The sequence below is a fragment of the Octopus sinensis genome, linkage group LG16 (genome assembly GCF_006345805.1).
Source record: "Octopus sinensis linkage group LG16, ASM634580v1, whole genome shotgun sequence".
Lineage (NCBI taxonomy): Eukaryota > Metazoa > Mollusca > Cephalopoda > Octopoda > Octopodidae > Octopus > Octopus sinensis.
The window spans coordinates 44333608-44341107 of NC_043012.1; the positions used below are offsets into that span (position 1 = coordinate 44333608).

The following is a 7500-nucleotide window of genomic DNA, read 5'->3' on the forward strand; positions in this document are numbered from 1 at the left end:
TATATATATATTATATATATATATACAAATATATATATACACATATGCGTTATATATATGAGTATGTTAAGAGAGAGGAGAGCATATATGGATGTGGGAACTTTTTGCATATGTAGTAACGGATAATATTTGGTAAGGTGAGAACTTCTGGCTATTTTTTTAATAGTCAACTGTGCATGTTTATGCATGCATGCATGTATGTGACAACGTGCACATACAAACATACATACAAGATGTGTGTGTACGGTTAGAGCGCGCGCGCGTGTGTGTGTGCATGCGTGTTGATTCCGCCGTATCATATTACTATATGCACATGCGTATTATACATACTATGTTTATGTGTGTGTGTGTAAAAATGATTATGCATCTATCGATGTGTATGCGTGTCTGTGGGGTACTCAGCCACTTGTACGTTAATTCCACGAGCAGGCTGTTCCGTTGATCGGATCAACTGGAACCGTCGTCGTCGCAACCGACGGAGTGCCAGTATGTATGAACATACGTGTGTATAAATTTATTTAGTTTTTTTTTTTTAATAATTTACGCCACAATTTTCAGTTATTTTACAATATATTTGTGGGTGTGTAACTGTTTCGATCGTCGGTCGGCAGCTGTGCTGGAGCACCGCATGTACATACAAACATAAATGTGTGCGAGCGTGTGTGCGTGTGTGTGTGTGTAATGTGTATGTGCATGTGTGTGTATGTGTTTATGTGTGTGTGTGCATGTGTGTGTTTATGTGTGTATGCATGTGTGTGTGTGAGTGCATGTGTGTGTGCATGTGTGTGTGTGCATGTGTGTGTGCGTGTGTATGTTTGTGTGTGTGTGTGTGCATGTGTGTGTGTTTATGTGTGTGTGTATGTGTGTTTGTGTGTGTGTGGTGTGTGTGCATGTGTGTGTGCATGTGTGTGTGTTTGTGTGTGTGTATGTGTGTGTGCATGTGTGTGTGTGTGTGTGTGTGTGTCTACGACGAAGTATATTCATGTTTCGTTCATTCAGGTCAGTGTGACTCGATGTATTCAAAACACAGCTGAATGCAGATATGCATGCGTACATTGATGTCAGATTCTCGTCTGATGCACTTTTCTCTCGTGTGCATTATATAGTATGCGTATACGAGATTATATACAGGCGCAGGCGTGGCTGTGTAGTAAGAAGCTTGCTTCTCAACCACATGGTTCTGGGTTCGGTCTCATTGCGTGGCACCTTGAGCAAGTGTCTTCTACTATAACCTCGGGCCGGCCAAAGCCACGTGAGTGGATTTAGAAGATGGAAATTGAAAGAAGCCCAACATATATGTGTGTATGTGTGTGTGTGTGTGTGTCTTCGTGTCTGTGTTTGACCCCCTCCCCACCATCGCTGGACAACCGATGTTGGTGTGTTTATGACCCCTTAACTCAGCGATTCGGCAAAAGAGACGATAGAATATGTACTAGGCTTGCAAACAATAAGTCCTGAGGTCGATTTCTTCGAGTAAAACTCTCTAAGGCGGTGCTCCAACATGGCCGCAGTCAAATGACTGAAACATGTAAAAGAATAAATGAATATATATATATATATATATATATATATATATAGTGTAATAAATAAAATATATGCATACATACAAACATATATGTACGTACCGACATCTACATGTATATATACATGCATATATAAATATATATACGTACAGACATCACAGGAAGACGAAAAAATCAACAGAACGAAAACGGAAAAGCCATTTTGTTACAACAGAAGGACAGAGACGTGGAACAAGACCGAAAACAGGAAAAACTTATGTACAGCAGAAAAAAACGAAGTACAGGACATGCTGCACAAGGAAAAATCCCCTTCATCCGCTGTCGCTAGCATATATATATATATATATATATATATATATATATATATATATTAAACTGTCTGGACACTAAATCCTTCAGAAATTCCATGCTTTCCAAAACTGACCTACACTACTCCCGGCTCTTGACATGTTTATGCACACTTTCTTCTTTCTGACTTGTTCCTTTTTGTCTTTACTCTTTTACTCTTTTATTTTTTTACTCTTTTACTTGTTTCAGTCATTTGACTGCGGCCATGCTGGAGCACCGCCTTTAATCGAGCAACTTGACCCCGGGACTTATTCTTTTGTAAGCCCGTACTTATTCTATCGGTCTCTTTTGCCGAACCGCTAAGTAACGGGGACATAAACACACCAGCATCGGCTGTCAAGCAATGCTAGGGGGACAAACACAGACACACAAACACACACGCATATATATATAATATATATATATTATATATATATATATCTATTATATATATATATATTATATATATATATATACGATAGGCTTCTCTCAGTTTCCGTCTAACAAATTCACCCTCAAGTCACTGGTCGGTCCGGGGGTATAGTAGAAGACACTTGTCCAAGGTGCCACGCAGTAAGATTGAACCTGAAACTATGTGATTAGGAAGCAATCTCCTTACCACACAGCCACGCCTGCTTCAATGTTTCTGTTTTTCCCTGTCTTATTGTACTTTTGGCTATCATTGCTGCCATGACTTCCTGCTGATTTCTGTCCCTTTTTTTGTTCTACCCTTTTCTGGCACCGGAACACTTTCTGTTTCATTCTCTCAGGGTTGGTAAAATAAGTACCAGCTGCCAACCAATTAGGATCGATGTAATACACTTCTCGCCTTCCCTGAATTCATTGGCCTTGTGCCCATATCATTATTATTATTATCATTATTATTATTATTATTACTACACTACTACTACTACTACTACTACTACTACTACTACTACGGCAAGCTAGCAGAATCGTTAGTACCAGTCGAGTGCTGGAGTCAATGTGATTGACTGTCCCCCTCCCCACAAAATCCAGTCCTTGTGCCTATAGTAGAAATGGTTGTTGTTGTTGTAAGGCAGCGAGCTAGCAGAATGGTTAGCGATACTTCGTTCGTCTTTACGTTCTGAGTTCAAATTCCGCCAAGGTTGACTTCGCCTTTCATCCTTTCGGGGTCGACAAAATAAGCACCAATTGAGTACTAGGGTCGATGTAATCAACCTAACCCCTACCTCAAAAATTTCAGCCCTTGTGCCTTTAGTAGAAAGAATTATTGTTGCTGTTGTTGTTGACGACGATGATGATGATGATGATGATGATGATGATGATGTGTGTGTGTGTGTGTGTGTGTGTGTGTGTGTGTGTGCGTGTGTGTGTACTTGAAACAAGTATCAATGAAACACCGATAGGTTAGACATTTAAAGCTAATCAGATAAGCAGAGGGAGGGTGAGAAAGAGAGATAAAGAGAGAGAGAGAGAGAGAGATAGCGTGAGAGAGTGGGAAAAAGAGGGAGAGAGAGAGAGAAGAAAAGAACTGACAGTGATAAAAGAAAGAGACAAGGTACATGATAGTGATTGTGAAAGTGAAAGTGCGACTGTTGATCTAGAAAAGAACAAGATTTTGTTGTGTTGAAGCAACAATGCGAGAAACGGGTTGCGAGGATGCACTGGATGCCGCATTACTCCTGCAGTCACTTCGACGACTTGTATATCTTATATGCAATGTTTGTTTTCATTTATAATTTGCATTTATTTCCGTTACTCTTCGATTTCCTGTTTTCATTGATAATCAGCGCCGATAAATTAAACGAATACATGATTGTTTATTACTTTATAAATGTGTGTAGGGAGGTATGTATATATATGTATGTATGTCAGTATGTATACATGTACGTATGTATGTTTACATGTACGTATACATGTACGTATGTATATTTACATGTATGTAACATGTACGTATATATGTGTATGTATGGATGTATACATGTACGTATGTATGTGTATGTATGGATGTATACATGTACGTATGTATGTGTATGTATGTATGTATACATGTATGTATGTATACATGTATGTATGTATGTGTATGTATGTGTACACACTGAAACACACATAAAGAATAAATAAACATACGCACGTTTATATGAATAGATAGAAAGATAAATTCATGAATTAATGGATGGATGGATGGAAATGAGTTTTTGAAAGACGAGTAGGACAAGGCACTTGATGCTGAGATTGCGAAAGGAGAGGAGTTAAACTCGTGCTAAAAGTAGAGGTAACCTGCTTCCCTTTATATACCCCTATTTCCATAATAGATCGATCGATAAAGAGGTAGATAGATAGATAGATTGATAGATAGATAGACAGACACACAGATAGATAGATAGATAGATAGATAGATAGATAGACAGACACACAGATAGATAGATAGATAGATAGATAGATAGATAGATAGATAGATAGATAGATAGATAGATAGATAGATAGATAGATAGATAGATAGACCCCCAGTATACGGGTGTGTATGTCTATGCGTATTGAATATTTCTCAGTATGTTTGTATATTGGTCCTCCGTCGGTTACGACGATGAGAGTTTCAGTCGATCCAGTCTACGGAACAGCTTGCTCGTGAAATTAACGTGCAAGTGGCTGAGCACTCTTCAGACACGCGTACCCTTAACGTAATTCCCAGGGAGATTCTGCGTGATTCAGAATGTGACAAGGCTGGCCTTTTGAAATACAGGTGCTGCAGACACATACACGTAAATATTATGATTGTTATTTTTATATATTAAATTGGGGACAGAAATACCAAACGCTATGAGTGAATGCCCGACGTTATTTAGCTACATTTTCTAACGTTGTTAGTTACAATCATAACGACTAGTAAAATAAGTACCAGTTATATGTTGAAATCGTTTCGTTTGACCGCTACTGCTCTCATTAAGGTAGAAAAGTGAAAAATATTTATCGAGGATGTTGATCGCTTCTTTTATACGTCTGTAGGCTGCTACAATGTTACACTGAACATTATCGTATCGTGTAATTTATTATTTACCTTGGGGGCATGGTTGTGTAGTTAAGGAGCGCGCCTTGCAGCCACGCGGTTTCGGGTTCAATCTCACTGCGTGGCACATTGAACATACGTCTTGTACTACAACCTTGGGCCGACCAATGCCTTGTGGGTGAATTTAGCAGACGGAAATTATGCGGAAACCCGTCGTGTGTGTATATACATATATGCGTGTGTGTGTGTGTGTGTGTGTGTTCATGTTGATCCCCACCACCGCCTGACAAAAGGTACTGGTTTGTTTACGTCCCCATTCGGCAGCAGTGACCAATAAAATATGGCGCAGGAGTGGCTGTGTGGTAAGTAGCTTGTTCACCAACCACATGGTTCCGGGTTCAGTCCCACTGCGTGGCACCTTGGGCAAGTGTCTTCTACTATAGCCTCGGGCCGACCAAAGCCTTGTGAGTGAATTTGGTAGACGGAAACTGAAAGAAGCCCGTCGTATATATGTATATATATATATATATATATATATATATGCGTGTGTGTGTTTGTCCCCCTAGCATTGCTTGACAGCCGATGCTGGTGTGTTTATGTCCCCGTTACTTAGCGGTTCGGCAAAAGAGCCCGGTAGAATGAGTACTGGGTTTACAAAAGAATAAGTCCCGGGGTCGAGTTGCTCGATTAAAGGCGGTGCTCCAGCATGGCCGCAGTCAAATGACTGAAACAAGTAAAAGAGTAAAAGAGAGTAAAGAGTAAAATATAGGAAGAAGGGTTGCTTTATTCAACTGAGCTCTTCAAGCTTCTGCCTCTGCGCGGTCGCAGTCCAGTGACCGACACAAGTAAAAGATAATACTGTCAGAATTTCTTAACGTAAAACTTTCTTGGTCTGAGGCCCACTTTTTGGCAGGGTCTGAAGATAGTAGTAGTAGTAGTTGTTGTTGTTGCCAATATGGTTGGCAACGGCAACCTTATTCTTAAAATGTGGTATACACACGCGGGAACACATACCTACATACATACATACGTACTTGCGCGCGCGCGCGTGACGGATGCAGCCCAGTGCAAAGACGGTGCCCCACCTCCCGGATAAATTTCAAAACACTAAAGTTATTATTATTATCATTATAGTACACACGACTACCTATTTACCTCGATTTTTGTGAGTTTTCCCTTATTTCCCAATTGCACTCCACCTCTGCCAACAGTCTTAACCTGGATGCGATCCTGATGTTGCAAATGCTTTTCGTCTACACTTTGTCGTTGTTGTAGTTGGGCTCAGGTTGTCGTCACTGGTTCGGCATACAGATGACCAAAAGCATTCTAGCAATGAATGTCCCGTATATTTCTTTTATAGCGCTGGACTACTACTACTACTAGTAGTGGTGGTAGTAGTCGTAGTAGTAGTAGTTGTAGTAGTAGTAGTAGTAGTAGTAGTAGTAGTAGTAGTAGTAGTAGTAGTAGTAGTAGTAGTTGTTGTTGTTGTTGTTTGACCCAACGCTTGCTCTAAATGACCAGACCTGTAATCAAAAGCATTCGAATTGCGACCAACGTCTGTTTTATAAAGATTTAAGTCCACCCAGTACTACTCTTAGAGCGATTTTTCTGGCTCTTTGTTATTAATATTGGTTTCAAATTTTGGCGCAAGCCCAGCAGTTTCGTTGTGAGGAGGAAAGTCGATTATACTGACTCCAGTGTTCAACTGGTACTTATTTGATCGACCCCGAAAAGATGAAAGGCAAAGTCGACCACGGAACTCAGAACGTAAAGACGAACGAAATGGCGCTAAGCATTTCGCACGGCGTAGCAAAGTTTCTGCTAGTTCACCACATTCTCGTTGTTGTCGATACTAATGATAATCAACATTAATGATCTTTTCTACTATAGGCACAAGGTCTGAAATTTGTGGGGAGGGAACCAGTCAATTACATCGACCCCAGTGTGTAACTGGTACTTAATTTATCGACCCCCGAAGGGATGACAGATAAAGTCGAACCCAGCGGCTTTTGAACTCAGAACATAAAGACAGACGAAATACCTATTTCTTTACTACCCACAAGGGGCTAAACACAGAGAGGACAGACAAGGACAAACAAACGGATTAAGTCGATTACATCGACCCCAGTGCGTAACTGGTACTTAATTTATCGACCCCGAAAGGATGAAAGGCAAAGTCGACCTCGGCGGAATTTGAACCCAGAACGTAACGGCAGACGAAATACGGCTACGCATTTCGCCCGGCCTGCTAACGTTTCTGCCAGCTCGCCATATTCTCTTCGTTATGGATATTAATGATAATTAGCATTAATAATAGTAGAGGATGTTGGATGGATAGAACCAGTGTAACAATCTTGTAATGAGTCGATACAATCGACTGACTTTCTTCGAGTGTTTGTGCTTTATCGGAAATTATCGGGAGAATTCTTATTTCTGTGAGTTGTGGTGTGACGATGCTGCCGGGGAATATGAACAGCAAGGAATATATCATCGATATTTCAGGAAAATAACTTTGCTGAGTTTAAGATTTTGGCAAGGTGCTGGCGAAGAGACTGGCGTGTTATTCTCTGCATGCCTGTCTACAACAATCTCCGCCTCATGCAATATATCGCAGAGAGGACAGGTTAAAAAGTCTAGCTGATCGATTTGTATGAATAGAAA

The 7500-nt window shown here is 40.4% G+C and overlaps 1 protein-coding gene across 2 annotated transcripts in view; it reads left to right on the forward strand.

Moving 5' to 3' along the window:
• The window catches only part of LOC115220369, a 171797-nt gene that overhangs the window by 42002 nt on the left and 122295 nt on the right, over nt 1-7500 (forward strand). The gene's annotated exons all lie outside the window — the stretch shown is intronic.